The sequence below is a fragment of the Oncorhynchus masou genome, chromosome 13, assembly GCF_036934945.1.
Source record: "Oncorhynchus masou masou isolate Uvic2021 chromosome 13, UVic_Omas_1.1, whole genome shotgun sequence".
NCBI lineage: Eukaryota > Metazoa > Chordata > Actinopteri > Salmoniformes > Salmonidae > Oncorhynchus > Oncorhynchus masou.
In genome coordinates, this window is record NC_088224.1 from 91,621,088 (window position 1) to 91,639,812 (window position 18,725).

Sequence of the window (18,725 nt, forward strand, 5' to 3'; positions counted from 1 at the left end):
GTACTGCCTCTGATCTGGTGGACTCGAATCAAATTGGTCATGATCCAACTGTCTCACTAAACAGAGAACATCCCTGGTCATCCCTACTGCCTCTGATCTGGTGGACTCACTAAACAGAGAACATCCCTGGTCATCCCTACTGCCTCTGATCTGGAGGACTCACTAAACAGAGAACATCCCTGGTCATCCTCTGCCTCTGATCTGGTGGACTCACTAAACAGAGAACATCCCTGGTCATCCTCTGCCTCTGATCTGGTGGACTCACTAAACAGAGAACATCCCTGGACATCCCTACTGCCTCTGATCTGGTGGACTCACTAAACAGAGAACATCCCTGGTCATCCGTACTGCCTCTGATCTGGCGGACTCACTAAACAGAGAACATCCCTGGTCATCCTCTGCCTCTGATCTGGTGGACTCACTAAACAGAGAACATCCCTGGTCATCCCTACTGCCTCTGATCTGGTGGACTCAAATCAAATTGTATTTGTCACATGCGACGAATACAACAGGTGTGGACCTTACAGTGAAATGCTTACTTACAAGCCCTTAACCAACAAATGTAGTTTTAAGGAAATACCTAAAAACATAAAAGTTAAGAGATATATAAGAATAACAAATAATTCAAGAGCAGCAGTAAATAACAATAGCGGGGCTATATACAGGGGGTACCGGTACAGAGTCAATGTGCGGGGGCACCGGTGTCAAGGTAATTGAGGTAATATGTACTCACTAAACACAAATGCTTTGTTTTGTAAATTGTGTTGGAGTGTGCCCCTGGCTGTCGTGCCGTCTGGTTTGCTTAATATAAGGAATTTGAAATGGTTTCTACTTTTGATACTTAAGTACACTTTCATATTATAGTTATCGATCATATTATAATAATAGATCATATTATAGTGTATAGATACTTAAGTACAGGGCAGCAGCATACCACCCTGCATACCACTGCTGACTTGCTTCTGAAGCGAAGCAGGGAAGGTCCTGTCGGTCACTCGATGGGAGACCAGATGCTGCTGGAAGAGGTGTTGGAGGGCCAGTCGGAGGCACTCTTTCCTCTAGTCTAAAAGAAAAAATTATCCCAATGACCCAGGGCAGTGATTGGGGACATTGCCCTGCATAGGGTGCCGTGTTTCGGATGGGACGTTAAAGGGGGGTTCCTGACTCTGTGGTCATTAAAGATTCCATGGCACTTATCGTAAGAGTAGGGGTGTTAACCCGGGTATCCTGGCTAAATTCCCAATCTGGACCTCAAACCATCATGGTCACCTAATTATCCCCAACTTAATTTTGACTCATTCCTCTCCCCTGTAACTATTCCCCAGGTCGTTGCTGTAAATGAGAATGTGTTCTCAGTCAACTTCCCTGGTAAAATAAAAAAAACATTTGAGCAATTCCATTTACTTTTGGTACTTTTGGTATATTTAAAACCAAATACTTTTTTTTTTTTACCTTTATTTTACTAGGCAAGTCAGTTAAGAACAAATTCTTATTTTCAATGACGGCCTAGGAACAGTGGGTTAACTGCCTGTTCAGGGGCAGAACGACAGATTTTGTACCTTGTCAGCTCGGGGATTTGAACTTGCAACCTTTCGGTTACTAGTCCAATGCTCTAACCACTAGGCTACACTGCCGTCCCAAACTTTCAAACTTTTCCTCAAGTAGTATTAAATAGGGTGACTTTTGAGTCATTTCCTAATAATTGGGTATCTAGGGCAATGTCCCCAATCACTGCCCTGGGTCATTGGGATATTTTTTTTTAGACTAGAGGAAAGAGTGCCTCCTACTGGCCTCCTTTTTGGTGTGCTTTTGGCGTGTTTTGTTATTTCTGTATGGGCAAAAAATTGACAACAATCTAAAAATTCCCATTTATGGCCGTGTAATTATTTATTACGTTAGATGTTATGAATGGCTACAAATATTCTGCTGTACTGTAGTTAGATGTTATGTCCATAGATTAGCTTAACCAGATACAAATGTAAAAAATAGTTAAGATGTTGTGCTCTGCGTCTCAGGAATGGTTTTGCATCAGGAACATTTAAGATGTTCTTGTGTTAATCGTGTTTTATTTGTTAAAGAACTGAATATAGAAAACATTCTGTGTGTTGTTTTTAGTTGGTCAACCAGTTATCAACATGTTGTTCAGTTAGATGAGTGATTATTCCGTATTTTAAAGTAATAGCTCTATAGAGAATAGGGTGCCATTGGGGAGGTACCTTAATACACTACAGACTGTAGTTAGATGTTACCCAGCCTCACTTCATGGGGCGGCAGTTAGATGTTATGAGGCTACCAGATATTGTGGTTTAGAGCATGGTGGGCTAGTAACCGGAGTTAGATGTTATGAGGCTACCAGATACTGTAGTTAGATGAGGAAGTAGTGCTCTATAGAGAATAGGGTGCTATTTGGGAGGTACCTTAAGTTTTTCAGAACATCCACAGGTACAATGATCTGTCACCCAGTTCTGCACCCAGCCTCACTACAGGCACCCAGCCCCACTTAACCCAGCCTCACTACATTCACCCAGCCTCACTACATAGCACCCAGCCTCACTACATAGCACCCACCCTCACTACATATCACCCAGCCTCACTACATAGCACCCACCCTCACTACATAGCACCCACCCTCACTACATAGCACCCAGCCTCACTTAAAGCCTACTACATAGCACCCACCCTCACTAAACCCACCCTCACTAAAACCCAGCCTCAAATAAAAACATAGCACCCAGCCTCACTACATAGCACCCAGCCCCACTACATAGCACCCAGCCTCACTACATAGCACCCAGCCTCACTTCATAGCACCCAGCCTCACTTCATAGCACCCAGCCTCACTACATAGCACCCAGCCTCACTACATAGCACCCAGCCTCACTACATAGCACCCAGCCTCACCATCAGGGTAGCTACATTGGGCTAGCAAAGCCACCAGCCACAAGGTACAAATCTGTCGTTCTGCCCCTGAACAGGCAGTTAACCCAGGCCGTCATTGAAAATAAGAATTTGTTCTTAACTGACTTGCCTGGTTAAATAAAGGTAAAATGAAAAAATAAATAAAAATAGCACCCAGCCTCACTACATATCACCCAGCAGCCACCACCACTACATAGCAGCCACCATAGCACTCACTCACACATAGCAGCTCACTACATAGCCATCACTACATAGCAGCCACCATCACTACATAGCAGCCACCATCACTACATAGCAGCCACCACCACTACATAGCAGCCACCATCACTACATAGCAGCCACCATCACTACATAGCAGCCACCACCACTACATAGCAGCCACCACCACTACATAGCACCCACCACCACTACATAGCAGGCAGCCTCACTACATAGCAGGCAGCCTCACTACATAGCAGGCACCATCACTACATAGCACCCACCCTCACTACATAGCACCCACCATCACTACATAGCACCCACCATCACTACATAGCACCCACCCTCACTACATAGCACCCACCCTCACTACATAGCACCCACCCTCACTACATAGCAGCCACCACCACTACATAGCAACCAGCATCACTACATAGCAGCCACCACCACTACATAGCAGCCAGCATCACTACATAGTATGACTGAAACGCAGTATACTTTACACTATTTTCTGTATTATTTTATTATTATTATTTATTAAAAGAGCAAGAGTTCATTATTAGCAATGTAAACAGACGTGTCTACATCAATGTTTCATATTAGTTGATGTTGTTGCTTGGCTCTGCGTTGCAGATAGTACACCTGAAGAGATTCCAGTTTGTGAACGGCCGCTGGATCAAGTCTCAGAAGATCGTCCAGTTTCCCAGAGAGAGGTTTGACCCTAGTGTTTACCTGGCTCCCCGGGAGGCGGGGCTTAACGGGCTACACAGTCTGCAGAGCCGCAGCGAGGGGGAGGAGCTACTGAGGATAGGAGGAGGAGAAACGGTCTCCTCCATCTCCGCCCCTGCTGGGTTCCTCAACGTCCTCAAAGGTCTGATGTCATCCTTTCTACATCCCAAATGGGACCCTATTCCCCTTTATAGTGCATAGTCCCTATGGACCCTGGTCAAATGTAGTGCACTATATAGGGAATAGGGTGCCATCTGTCTCGCTCCTGGTTGTGTTTCATTACTTCACCTGTCTCAAGTGACTGTTGCTTCCAAGTCCCTGATTAGCTGGATGATAGCCCAGTGATCTGCAGTCGTTTCCCATTGTTAAACAAACCAGTCATTCAGAAAGAGATAATGCTCACTGCCCACAAAATGAGGTGGAAACTGAGCTGCACTTCCTAACCTCCTGCCCAATGTATGACCATATTAGAGAGACATATTTCCCTCAGATTACACAGATCCACAAAGAATTCGAAAACAAATCCAATTTTGATAAACTCCCATATCTACTGGGTGAAATTCCACAGTGTGCCATCACAGCAGCAAGATTTGTGACCTGTTGCCACGAGAAAAGGGCAACCAGTGAAGAACAAACAACATTGTAAATACAACCCATATTTATGCTTATTTATTTTATCTTGTGTCCTTTAACCATTTGTACATTGTTAAAACACTGGAAATATATAATATGAGATTTGTAATGTCTTTATTGTTTTGAAACTTCTGTATGTGTGATGTTTACTGTTAATTTGTATTTTTCACTTTATATATTCACTTTATATATTATCTACCTCACTTGCTTTGGCAATGTTAACACATGTTTCCCATGCCAATAAAGCCCTTGAATTGAATTGATAATAAAGCGCACAGAAACAACCGAAACCAGAGCAAACATATATTTACTTCTATTCATAGTGCACAATACACCACATAGCCCATATACACAGGAAGAATGAGGTCAAGTTGTTTTACTGAGCCACTCTCTCTCTCTCTCTCTCTCTCTCTCTCTCTCTCTCTCTCTCTCTCTCTCTCTCTCTGTCTCTCTGTCTCTCTTTCTCTCTGTCTGTCTCTGTCTGTCTGTCTCTCTCTCTGTCTCTGTCTCTCTGTCTCTGTCTCTCTCTCTCTCTCTCTCTCTCTCTGTCTGTCTCTCTCTCTCTCTGTCTCTCTCTCTCTGTCTGTCTCTCTCTCTCTGTCTCTCTCTGTCTGTCTCTGTCTCTCTCTGTCTCTCTCTGTCTCTCTCTGTCTCTGTCAATTTCAATTCAATTTCAATTCAAGGGCTTTATTGGCATGGGAAACATGTGTTAACATTGCCAAAGCAAGTAAGGTAGATAATATATAAAGTGAATATATAAAGTGAAATAAACAATAAAAATTAACAGTAAACATCACACATACAGAAGTTTCAAAACAATAAAGACATTACAAATGTCATGTTATATATATATATATAGTTATATATATATACAGTGCTTTAACAATGTACAAATGGTAAAGGACACAAGATAAAATAAATAAGCATAGATATGGGTTGTATTTAAAATGGTGTGTGTTCTTCACTGGTTGCCCTTTTCTCGTGTCAAATCAAATTTTATTTGTCACATACACATGGTTAGCAGATGTTAATGTGAGTGTAGCGAAATGCTTGTGCTTCTAGTTCCGACAATGCAGTAATAACCAACAAGTAATCTAACTAACAATTCCTAATCTACTGTCTTATACACAGTGTAAGGGGATAAAGAATATGTACATAAGGATATATGAATGAGTGATGGTACAGAGCAGCATAGGCAAGATACAGTAGATGGTATTGAGTACAGTATATACATATGAGATGAGTATGTAAACAAAGTGGCATAGTTAAAGTGGCTAGTGATACATGTATTACATAAGGATGCAGTCGATGATATAGAGTACAGTATATACGTATGCATATGAGATGAATAATGTAGGGTAAGTAACATTATATAAGGTAGCATTGTTTAAAGTGGCTAGTGGTATATTTACATCATTTCCCATCAATTCCCATTATTAAAGTGGCTGGAGTTGAGTCAGTGTCAGTGTGTTGGCAGCAGCCACTCAATGTTAGTGGTGGCTGTTTAACAGTCTGATGGCCTTGAGATAGAAGCTGTTTTTCAGTCTCTCGGTCCCAGCTTTGATGCACCTGTACTGACCTCGCCTTCTGGATGATAGCGGGGTGAACAGGCAGTGGCTCGGATGGTTGATGTCCTTGATGATCTTTATGGCCTTCCTGTAACATCGGGTGGTGTAGGTGTCCTGGAGGGCAGGTAGTTTGCCCCCGGTGATGCGTTGTGCAGACCTCACTACCCTCTGGAGAGCCTTACGGTTGAGGGCGGAGCAGTTGCCGTACCAGGCGGTGATACAGCCCGCCAGGATGCTCTCGATTGTGCATCTGTAGAAGTTTGTGAGTGCTTTTGGTGACAAGCCAAATTTCTTCAGCCTCCTGAGGTTGAAGAGGCGCTGCTGCGCCTTCTTCACGATGCTGTCTGTGTGAGTGGACAAATTCAGTTTGTCTGTGATGTGTATGCCGAGGAACTTAAAACTTGCTACTCTCTCCACTACTGTTCCATCGATGTGGATAGGGGGGTGTTCCCTCTGCTGTTTCCTGAAGTCCACAATCATCTCCTTAGTTTTGTTGACATTGAGTGTGAGGTCACAAATCAACAGGTCACAAATCTTGCTGCTCTGATGGCACACTGTGGAATTTCACCCAGTAGATATGGGAGTTTTTCAAAATTGGATTTGTTTTCAAATTCTTTGTGGATCTGTGTAATCTGAAGGAAATATGTCTCTCTAATATGGTCATACATTGGGCAGGAGGTTAGGAAGTGCAGCTCAGTTTCCACCTCATTTTGTGGGCAGTGAGCACATAGCCTGTCTTCTCTTGAGAGCCATGTCTGCCTATGGCGGCCTTTCTCAAAAGCAAGGCTATGCTCGCTGAGTCTGTACATAGTCAAAGCTTTCCTTAATTTTGGGTCAGTCACAGTGGTCAGGTATTCTGCCGCTGTGTACTCTCTGTGTAGGGCCAAATAGCATTCTAGTTTGCTCTGTTTTTTTGTTAATTCTTTCCAATGTGTCAAGTAATTATCTTTTTGTTTTCTCATGATTTGGTTGGGTCTAATTGTGCTGCTGTCCTGGGGCTCTGTAGGGTGTGTTTGTGAACAGAGCCCCAGGACCAGCTAGCTTAGGGGACTCTTCTCTAGGTTCATCTATCTGTAGGTGATGGCTTTGTTGTGGAAGGTTTGGGAATCGCTTCCTTTTAGGTGGTTATAGAATTGGTTATAGAATTTAAAGGCTCTTTTCTGGATTTTGATAATTAGTGGGTATCTGCCTAATTCTGCTCTGCATGCATTATTTGGTGTTCTACGTTGTACACGGAGGATATTTTTGCAGAATTCTGCGTGCAGAGTCTCAATTTGGTGTTTGTCCCATTTTGTGAAGTCTTGGTTGGTGAGCGGACCCCAGACCTCACAACCATAAAGGGCAATGGGCTCTATGACTGATTCAAGTATTTTTAGCCAAATCCTAATTGGTATGTTGAAATTTATGTTCCTTTTGATGGCCTAGAATGCCCTTCTTGCCTTGTCTCAGATCGTTCACAGCTTTGTGGAAGTTACCTGTGGCGCTGATGTTTAGGCCAAGGTATGTATAGTTTTTTGTGTGCTCCAGGGCAACAGTGTCTAGATGGAATTTGTATTTGTGGTCCTGGTGACTGGACCTTTTTTGGAACACCATTATTTTGGTCTTACTGAGATTTACTGTCAGGGCCCAGGTCTGACAGAATCTGTGCATAAGATCTAGGTGCTGCTGTAGGCCCTCCTTGGTTGGTGACAGAAGTGCCAGATCATCAGCAAACAGCAGGCATTTGACTTCGGATTCTAGTAGGGTGAGGCCGGGTGCTGCAGACTTTTCTAGTGCCCGCGCCAATTCGTTGATATATATGTTGAAGAGGGTGGGGCTTAAGCTGCATCCCTGTCTAACCCCACGACCCTGTGTGAAGAAATTTGTGTGTTTTTTGCCAATTTTAACCGAACACTTGTTGTTTGTGTGCATGAATTTTATGATGTCATGTGTTTTACCCCCAACACCACTTTCCATCAGTTTGTATAGCAGACCCTCATGCCAAATTGAGTCGAAGGCTTTTTTGAAATCAACAAAGCATGAGAAGACTTTGCCTTTGTTTTGGTTTGTTTGGTTGTCAATTAGGGTGTGCAGGGTGAATACATGGTCTGTTGTACTTTAATTTGGTAAAAAGCCAATTTGACATTTGCTCAGTGCATTGTTTTCATTGAGGAAGTGTACGAGTCTGCTGTTAATGATAATACAGAGGATTTTCCCAAGGTTACTGTTGACGCTTATTCCACGGTAGTTATTGGGGTCAAATTTGTCTCCATTTTTGTGGATTGGGGTGATCATTCCTTGGTTCCAAATATTGGGGAAGATGCCAGAGCTAAGGATGATGTTAAAGAGTTTTAGTATAGCCAATTGGAATTTGTTGTCTGTATATTTGATCATTTCATTGAGGATACCATCAACACCACAGGCCTTTTTGGGTTGGAGGATTTTTATTTTGTCCTGTAACTCATTCAATGTAATTGGAGAATCCAGTGGGTTCTGGTAGTCTTTAATAGTTGATTCTAAGATTTTGTATTTGATCATGTATATGTTTTTGCTGTTTGTTCTTTGTTATAGAGCCAAAAAGATGTGGTTTATCCATACATCTCCATTTTGGATAGATAATTCTTTGTGTTGTTGTTTGTTTAGTGTTTTCCAATTTTCCCAGAAGTGGTTAGAGTCTATGGATTCTTCAATTACATTGAGCTGATTTCTGACATGCTATTCCTTTTTCCGTAGTGTATTTCTGTATTGTTTTAGTGATTCACCATAGTGAAGGCGTAGACTCAGTTTTTCCGGGTCTCTATGTTTTTGCTTGGACAGGTTTCTCAATTTCTTTCTTAGATTTTAGCATTCTTCATCAAACCATTTGTCATTGTTGTTAATTTTCTTCGTTTTTTTATTTGAGATTTTTAGATTTGATAGGGAAGCTGAGAGGTCAAATATACTGTTAAGATTTTCTATTGCCAAGTTTACACCTTCACTATTACAGTGGAAAGTTTTACCCAGGAAATTATCTAAAAAGGATTGAATTTGTTGTTGCCTAATTGTTTTTTGGTAGGTTTCCAAACTGCATTCCTTCCATCTATAGCATTTCTTAATGTTACTCAGTTCCTTTGGCTTTGATGCCTCATGATTGAGTATTGCTCTGTTTAAGTAGACTGTGATTTTGCTGTGGTCTGATAGGAGTGTCAGTGGGCTGACTGTGAACGCTCTGAGAGACTCTGGGTTGAGGTCAGTGATAAAGTAGTCTACAGTACTACTGCCAAGAGATGAGCTATAGGTGCACCTACCATAGGAGTCACCTCGAAGCCTACCATTGACTATGTACATACCCAGCGTGCGACAGAGCTGCAGGAGTTGTGACCCGTTTTTGTTGGTTATGTTGTCATAGTTGTGCCTAGGGGGGCATATGTGGGAGGGAATACTGTCACCTCCAGGCAGGTGTTTGTCCCCCTGTGTGCTGAGGGTGTCAGGTTCTTGTCTGGGTCTGGCATTTTGGTCACCACAGACTAGTACATGTCCCTGAGTCTGGAAATGATTGATTTCCCCCTCCAGGATGGAGAAGCTGTTTTCATTAAAATATGGGGATTCTAGTTGGGGGATATAGGTAGCACACAGGAGGACATTTTTCTCTGTTAGGATAATTTCCTTTTGAATTTCTAGCCAAATGTAGAATGTTCCTGTTTTGATTAATTTAATGGAGTGAGTTAGGTCTGCTCTATACCAAATTAGCATTCCCCCTGAGTCCCTTCCCTGTTTCACACCTGGTAGTTTGGTGGATGGGACTACCAGCTCTCTGTAACCTAGAGGGCAAGCAGTGGGTCTGTCTCCTCTATACCAGGTTTCTTGCAGGATGACAATGTCTGTATTACCGATTTCTTTGGTGAAGTCCGGGTTTCTGCTCTTCAGGCCAAAGGCAGATGACCTCAGGCCTTGGATATTCCAGGATGATATAGTGAAGGCTTTTTGTTCCATAGAGTGTCCATTGTTGTTTGTCATGGTTTGGCCTCATGCCAGTAAGTGTGAGCAGAGCCTGCTGAGCATCTGGTACATGCCATTGACTTGGGCGAGTGTGAGAGTAGGGGTTGGGACTGTTTGCCTGCTCACTACCTGGGCGTATGTGTGGCTTCCATGTTGAGGCCCTCTTTGCGTGGGTGGGGTGCATGGGGTGGGCAGGAGTGGCATAGGTCTGATCTGAGGGGGCCCAAATGGGGTGTGGGCATGGTTGACGTGGGGGGGTGTTGATTGGTTGGGGTGGGGGTGTGGATCTGTCTGGGTGTGCGGTGGTCTGGATGTAATTCCTCTTGGCGTGGGTCCTATATGTGTAGGTCCAGGGGGGGGGTCCTGCAGGTCTGGGAGGGTGTCTCGCTGGTCTGGGTGGGGTGATCTGTTGCTCCTGTGTGAAGTGTTGGGGATACGTTTGAGAGCGATGTCCTTTAGAGTTCGGGGCAAAGGTGGGCACTGCTGCCTTGTAGAGGTGGACCTGGTCATAGAGGCTGTTCAAGTCCAGGGTGGAGTGGTGGGCCAGGGAAATGTTTGGTTTTGAGGCACAGTCACGGGAAATACTTGCGTTTACCCGCTGTATTGTGGCAGGGTGGAAGTCTTTTCGTGGTAGCAGGGTGGAGATAACCACTTGTGCGTTGGGGAAAGTAGAAGAAGCCTTTTCAATCACTCCCTTCAGTGCTGTGGCCACCCTTTCCTGCTGTGCCCTCAGGTCGTTTGTGCCTGTGTGTATTATTATGTGGCTGGGTGAGCCTAGTTTGGCCTCAGACAGAAGGTCTGGGGCGTGCTGGGTGTTTGGACACCAGAGTTTAGACACACTGTGTTTGGGAAAAAGTTTTTTTTCTTCTATATATTTCCCATTTGAGTCCATAAGTAGTACAATCTGTTTCTTGTGTTTGTCCTCAGTGGGTGTGGGGGGGTTGTCAGAAGGGCTATCAGGGTGGCTGACAGGGGGTGCTCAGAGGGGTGCTCAGAGGGGGTGAGAGCCACTGGGCTTGGGGTTCTTCATTTGTCTGTTCTGCTGTGATGTCGACTCTATGGTCAGGGTCTGGTGTGGACTGTTCTGCTGTGGTGTCGAGACTTTTGTTGGGTGCTGATGTGGGCTGTTCTGCTGGCTTCTCTGTGGGGGTGGCCACCTCTCTAGTGGGTTGTTCTCTGTCACACGCCGTCCCCCTCAACCTCTCCTCCATCCCCCTCAACCTCTCCTCCATCCCCCTCAACTTCTCCTCCACCAGCAGTCTGATACTCTCCTCTAGTGCTCTGTTCTGCTCCTCTTTCTCCTGTTGTAGTTGTCTCACCACTGTCCAGAGTGCAGATATGTCTCTGTCCACCTCCAGCTCTCCGGGTCTGGTTAAGGGGCTGTTGTTGTGCTGGACTGTTGTCTGGGTCTGTGCTGACTGAAGTGTAATCACCTGCTGTTCCAGCTCCACCTGCCTTATCTCCAGCTGGGTGAATTTGTCCTTCATTTCAATGAGGGAATGGTAATCTGTGCTGGGAGGTTGACTCTCCGCTGGGGGTTGCTCGTCTGTGGGGTTACATAATGAAGAGGTCTGGTCTGACCCGCTCGGTGTGGGGGTATCAAGGGAGAGCTTCTCCTGCTGGGCTAATTCTTTGATTAGGTGAAAGTCCAGCTGAAACTGTTTGGGGTTACCCTGTACCATTACTGTTCCGGACTTATAGATATTTATATTACCTGACTTACCTGAGTCCTCGTTATCAAGTATTCTGAGTTTCCACCCCTCGTTAACCCCCCCTCTCTTAACAAAGGGGTAGTGTGCTAATATAGCACTGTGCCATGCCAGAGGATGGTTTGTGCGGAAGATAAGGTTGCTGATGTTCCCATTTTTGTAATAGTCAGCAAAAAGTGTCTCTTGATTTTCCATAAGGAGCTTCATTTTGTAATCTTTTATTGCCTTATCATTCTTTACATGCAAAGGGTACTGTCTTTTAATTACCTCTGAACAGCGGGAGGGAGCCTCTAAGGCCTCTCCATTTGGTTGGGGTAGACTGTGTGACTCTCCTGCCATTGTTGGGCTAATGGGCTTTGACACCTCTCACTTGACACGTCAGTGCTAGTTGAAGCTGTATCAAGCTTGGCAGAATTATGTTAGAATTCAGTCCTTATAAAGTAATGTTGTGTATTTTTCTTCTTGGCTTTTGTAGATAAAATATAGTTTCGGACTAAGCATTACTCACTCAGTTCCAGGTTGGATGGTGTTTTCAGGTTTCTGTTGTTTTCCAGAGAATTTGCTGTATAGAGAAATAAATCTTGGTAGTTGTGAACCTTCCAGGTGATTCCGTAATTCCGTCCAAAATCAGGTTGTTGGTTTTAAGTTTTGATTTGAAGTAGGGGTTATGTTGTAGAGGGTAGAATCCAGTATGTGTTATTGACAAAAAATCCAAGTTTATCTAACTCCTAATCTATCTTTTTTAAAGAAAATGCAGAAAAATGCAGGAGCTCATCTGATCGTGACCTCTGCCTCTCTTTCTCTCTGTCTCTCTGTCTCTCTCTCTCTCTCTCTCTGTCAATTCAATTCAATTCAAGAGGCTTTATTGGCATGGGAAACATATGTTAACATTGCCAAAGCAAGTAAGGTATATAATATATAAAGTGAAATAAACAATAAAAATTAACAGTAGACATCACACATACAGAAGTTTCAAAACAATAAAGACATTACAAATGTCATATTATATATATATACAGTGTTTTTACAATGTGCAAATGGTAAAGGACACAAGATAAAATAAATAAGCATAGATATGTGTTGTATTTACAATGGTGCGTGTTCTTCACTGGTTGCCCTTTTCTCGTGGCAACAGGTCACAAATCTTGCTGCTCTGATGGCACACTGTGGAATTTCACCCAGTAGATATGGGAGTTTTTCAAAATTGGATTTGTTTTCGAATTCTTTGTGGATCTGTGTAATCTGAGGGAAATATGTCTCTCTAATATGGTCATACATTGGGCAGGAGGTTAGGAAGTGCAGCTCAGTTTCCACCTCATTTTGTGGGCAGTGAGCACATAGCCTGTCTTCCCTTGAGAGCCATGTCTGCCTACGGCGGCCTTTCTCAATAGCAAGGCTATGCTCGCTGAGTCTGTACATAGTCAAAGCTTTCCTTAATTTTGGGTCAGTCACAGTGGTCAGGTATTCTGCCGCTGTGTACTCTCTGTGTAGGGCCAAATAGCATTCTAGTTTGCTCTGTTTTTTTGTTAATTCTTTCCAATGTGTCAAGTAATTATCTTTTTGTTTTCTCATGATTTGGTTGGGTCTAATTGTGCTGCTGTCATGGGGCTCTGTAGGGTGTGTTTGTGAACAGAGCCCCAGGACCAGCTTGCTTAGGGACTCTTCTCCAGGTTCATCTCTCTGTAGGTGATGGCTTTGTTGTGGAAGGTTTGGGAATCGCTTCCTTTTAGGTGGTTATAGAATTTAACTGCTCTTTTCTGGATTTTGATAATTAGTGGGTATCGGCCTAATTCTGCTCTGCATGCATTATTTGGTGTTCTACGTTGTACACTGAGGATATTTTTGCAGAATTCTGCGTGCAGAGTCTCAATTTGGTGTTTGTCCCATTTTGTGAAGTCTTGGTTGGTGAGCGGACCCCAGACCTCACAACCATAAAGGGCAATGGGCTCTATGACTGATTCAAGTATTTTTAGCCAAATCCTAATTGGTATGTTGAAATTTATGTTTCTTTTGATGGCATAGAATGCCCTTCTTGCCTTGTCTCTCAGATCGTTCACAGCTTTGTGGAAGTTACCTGTGGCGCTGATGTTTAGGCCAAGGTATGTATAGTTTTTTGTGTGCTCTAGGGCAACAGTGTCTAGATGGAATTTGTATTTGTGGTCCTGGTGACTGGACCTTTTTTGGAACACCATTATTTTGGTCTTACTGAGATTTACTGTCAGGGCCCAGGTCTGACAGAATCTGTGCATAAGATCTAGGTGCTGCTGTAGGCCCTCCTTGGTTGGTGACAGAAGCACCAGATCATCAGCAAACAGCAGACATTTGACTTCAGATTCTAGTAGGGTGAGGCCGGGTGCTGCAGACTTTTCTAGTGCCCGCGCCAGTTCGTTGATATATATGTTGAAGAGGGTGGGGCTTAAGCTGCATCCCTGTCTAACCCCACGACCCTGTGTGAAGAAATGTGTGTGTTTTTTGCCAATTTTAACCGCACACTTGTTGTTTGTGTACATGGATTTTATGATGTCGTATGTTTTACCCCCAACACCACTTTCCATCAGTTTGTATAGCAGACCCTCATGCCAAATTGAGTCGAAGGCTTTTTTGAAATCAACAAAGCATGAGAAGACTTTGCCTTTGTTTTGGTTTGTTTGGTTGTCAATTAGGGTGTGCAGGGTGAATACATGGTCTGTTGTACGGTAATTTGGTAAAAAGCCAATTTGACATTTGCTCAGTACATTGTTTTCATTGAGGAAGTGTACGAGTCTGCTGTTAATGATAATGCAGAGGATTTTCCCAAGGTTACTGTTGACGCATATTCCACGGTAGTTATTGGGGTCAAATTTGTCTCCATTTTTGTGGATTGGGGTGATCAGTCCTTGGTTCCAAATATTGGGGAAGATGCCAGAGCTAAGGATGATGTTAAAGAGTTTTAGTATAGCCAATTGGAATTTATTGTCTGTATATTTGATCATTTCATTGAGGATACCATCAACACCACAGGCCTTTTTGGGTTTGAGGGTTTTTATTTTGTCCTGTAACTCATTCAATGTTATTGGAGAATCCAGTGGGTTCTGGTAGTCTTTAATAGTTGATTCTAAGATCTGTATTTGATCATGTATATGTTTTTGCTCTTTATTCTTTGTTATAGAGCCAAAAAGATTGGAGAAGTGGTTTACCCATACATCTCCATTTTGGATAGATAATTCTTCGTGTTGTTGTTTGTTTAGTGTTTTCCAATTTTCCCAGAAGTGGTTAGAGTCTATGGATTCTTCAATGACATTGAGCTGATTTCTGACATGCTGTTCCTTCTTTTCCGTAGTGTATTTCTGTATTGTTTTAGTGATTCACCATAGTGAAGGCGTAGACTCAGGTTTTCCGGGTCTCTATGTTTTTGGTTGGACAGGTTTCTCAATTTCTTTCTTAGAATTTTGCATTCTTCATCAAACCATTTGTCATTGTTGTTAATTTTCTTTGGTTTTCTATTTGAGATTTTTAGATTTGATAGGGAAGCTGAGAGGTCAAATATACTGTTAAGATTTTCTACTGCCAAGTTTACACCTTCACTATTACAGTGGAACGTTTTACCCAGGAAATTGTCTAAAAGGGATTGAATTTGTTGTTGCCTAATTGTTTTTTGGTAGGTTTCCAAACTGCATTCCTTCCATCTATAGCATTTCTTAATGTTACTCAGTTCCTTTGGCTTTGATGCCTCATGATTGAGTATTGCTCTGTTTAGGTAGACTGTGATTTTGCTGTGGTCTGATAGGGGTGTCAGTGGGCTGACTGTGAACGCTCTGAGAGACTCTGGGTTGAGGTCAGTGATAAAGTAGTCTACAGTACTACTGCCAAGAGATGAGCTATAGGTGTACCTACCATAGGAGTCCCCTCGAAGCCTACCATTGACTATGTACATACCCAGCGTGCGACAGAGCTGCAGGAGTTGTGACCCGTTTTTGTTCGTTATGTTGTCATAGTTGTGCCTAGGGGGCACACGGTGGAGGGAATGCTGTCACCTCCAGGCAGGTGTTTGTCCCCCTGTGTGCTGAGGGTGTCAGGTTCTTGTCCGGTTCTGGCATTTAGGTCACCACAGACTAGTACATGTCCCTGGGCCTGGAAATGATTGATTTCCTCCAGGATGGAGAAGCTGTCTTCATTAAAATATGGGGATTCTAGTGGGGGGATATAGGTAGCACACAGGAGGACATTTTTCTCTGTTAGGATAATTTCCTTTTGAATTTCTAGCCAAATGTAGAATGTTCCTGTTTTGATTAATTTAATGGAGTGAGTTAGGTCTGCTCTATACCAAATTAGCATACCCCCTGAGTCCCTTCCCCTGTTTCACACCTGGTAGTTTGGTGGATGGGACTACCAGCTCTCTGTAACCTAGAGGGCATCCAGTGGGTCTGTCTCCTCTATACCAGGTTTCTTGCAGGATGACAATGTCTGTATTACCGATTTCTTTGGTGAAGTCCGGGTTTCTGCTCTTCAGGCCAAAGGCAGATGACCTCAGGCCTTGGATATTCCAGGATGAAATAGTAAAGGCTTTTTGTTCCATAAAGTGTCCAATGTTGTTGGTCGTGGTTTGGCCTCAGGCCAGTAAGTGTGAGCAGAGCCTGCTGAGCATCTGGTACATGCCATTGGCTTGGGCGAGTGTGAGAGTGGGGGTTGGGACTGTTTGCCCGCTCACTACCTGGGCGTATGTGTGGCTTCCATGTTGAGGCCCTCTTTGCGGGGGTGGGGTGCATGGGGTGGGCAGGAGTGGCATAGGTCTGATCTGAGGGGGCCTAAATGGGGTGTGGGCATGATTGACGGGGGGGGTGTTGATTGGTTGGGGTAGGGGTGTGGATGTGTCTGGGTGTGCGGTGGTCTGGATGTAATTCCTCTTGGCGTGGGTCCTCTATGTGTAGGTCCAGGGGGTCCTGCAGGTCTGGGAGGGTGTCTCGCTGGTCTGGGTGGGGTGTCTATTGATCTGTTGCTCCTGTGTGAAGTGTTGGGGATACGTTTGAGAGCGATGTCCTTAGAGTTCGGGCAAAGATGGGCACTGCTGCCTTGTAGAGGTGGACCTGGTCATAGAGGCTGTTCAAGTCCAGGGTGGAGTGGTGGGCCAGGAAAACGTTTGGTTTTGAGGCACAGTCACGGGAAATACTTGCGTTTACCCGCTGTATTGTGGCAGGGTGGAAGTCTTTTCGTGGTAGCAGGGTGGAGATAACCACTTGTGCGTTGGGGAAAGTAGAAGAAGCCTTTTCAATCACTCCCTTCAGTGCTGTGGCCACTCTTTCCTGCTGGGCCCTCAGGTCGTTTGTGCCTGTGTGTATTATTATGTGGCTAGGTGAGCCTAGTTTGGCCTCAGACAGAAGGTCTATGGCGCTCTGGGTGTTTGGACACCAGAGTTTAGACACACTGTGTTTGGGGAAAAAGTTTTTTTTTTTCTTCTATATATTTCCCATTTGAGTCCATAAGTAGTACAATCTGTGTCTTGTGTTTGTCCTCAGTGGGTGTGGGGGTTGTCAGAAGGGCTATCAGGGTGGCTGACAGGGGGTGCTCAGAGGGGGTGAGAGCCGCTGGGCTTGGGGTTCTTCATTTGTCTGTTCTGCTGTGATGTCGAGATTTTTGTTGGGTGATGAGGTGGGCTGTTCTTCTGGCTTCTCTGTGGGGGTGGCCACCTCTAGTGGGTTGTTCTCTGTCACACGCCATCCCCCTCAACCTCTCCTCCATCCCCCAACCTTTCCTCCATCCCCCTCACCTTCTCCTCCATCCCTCTCAACCTCTCCTCCACCAGCAGTCTGATACTCTCTTCTAGTTGCCTGTTCTGCTCCTCTTCTCCTGTTGAATTTGTCTCACCACTGTCCAAAGTGCAGATATGTCTCTGTCCACCTCCAGCTCTCCTGGTCTGGTTAAGGGGCTGTTGTTGTGCTGGGCTGTTGTCTGGGTCTGTGCTGACTGAAGTGTGATCACCTGTTGTTCCAGCTCCACCTGCCTTATCTCCAGCTGGGTGAATTTGTCTTTCATTTCAATGAGGGAGTGGTAATCTGTGCTGGGAGGTTGACTCTCCGCTGGGGGTTGCTCGCCTGTGGGGTTACATAGTGAAGAGGTCTGGTCTGACCCACTCGGTGTGGGGGTATCTTTATCAAGGGAGAGCTTCTCCTGCTGGGCTAATTCTTTGATTAGGTGAAAGTCCAGCTGAAACTGTTTGGGGTTACTCTGTACAATTACTGTTCCGGACTTATAGATATTTATATTGCTTGACTCAGAATCCTCGTTATCAAGTATTCTGAGTTTCCACCCTCGTTAACCCCCTCTCTTAACAAAGGGGTAGTGTGCTAATATAGCACTGTGCCATGCCAGGGGATGGTTTGTGTGGAAGATAAGGTTGCTGATGTTCCCATTTTTGTAATAGTCAGCAAAAAGTGTCTCTTGATTTTCCATAAGGAGCTTCATTTTGTAATCTTTTCTTGACTTATCATTCTTTACATGCAGAGGGTACTGTATTTTAATTACCTCTGAACAGCGGGAGGGAGCCTCTAAGGCCTCTCCATTTGGTTGGGGTAGACTGTGTGACTCTCCTGCCATTGTTGGGCTAATGGGCTTTGACACCTCTCACTTGACACGTCAGTGCTAGTTGAAGCTGTATCAAGCTTGGCAGAATTATGTTAGAATTCAGTCCTTATAAAGTAATGTTGTGTATTTTTCTTCTTGGCTTTTGGCTTTTAAATATATAGTTTCAGTCTAAGCATTACTCACTCAGTTCCAGGTTGGATGGGGTTTTCAGGTTTCTGTTGTTTTCCAGAGAATTTGCTGTATAGAGAAATAAATCTTGGTAGTTGTGAACCTTCCAGGTGATTCCAATTCCATCCAAAATCAGGTTGTAGGTTTTAAGTTTTGATTTGAAGTGGGGTTATGTTGTAGAGGGTAGAATCCAGTATGTGTTCCTGACAAAAAATCCAAGTTTATCTAACTCCAAATCTATCTTTTTTAAAGAAAATGCTGAAAAATGCAGGAGCTCATCTGATCG

At 44.1% G+C, this 18,725-nt stretch overlaps 1 pseudogene; it reads left to right on the forward strand.

The window, feature by feature from the left end:
- The window catches only part of LOC135553481 (ubiquitin carboxyl-terminal hydrolase 32-like), a 102,495-nt pseudogene that overhangs the window by 77,007 nt on the left and 6,763 nt on the right, over nt 1–18,725 (forward strand).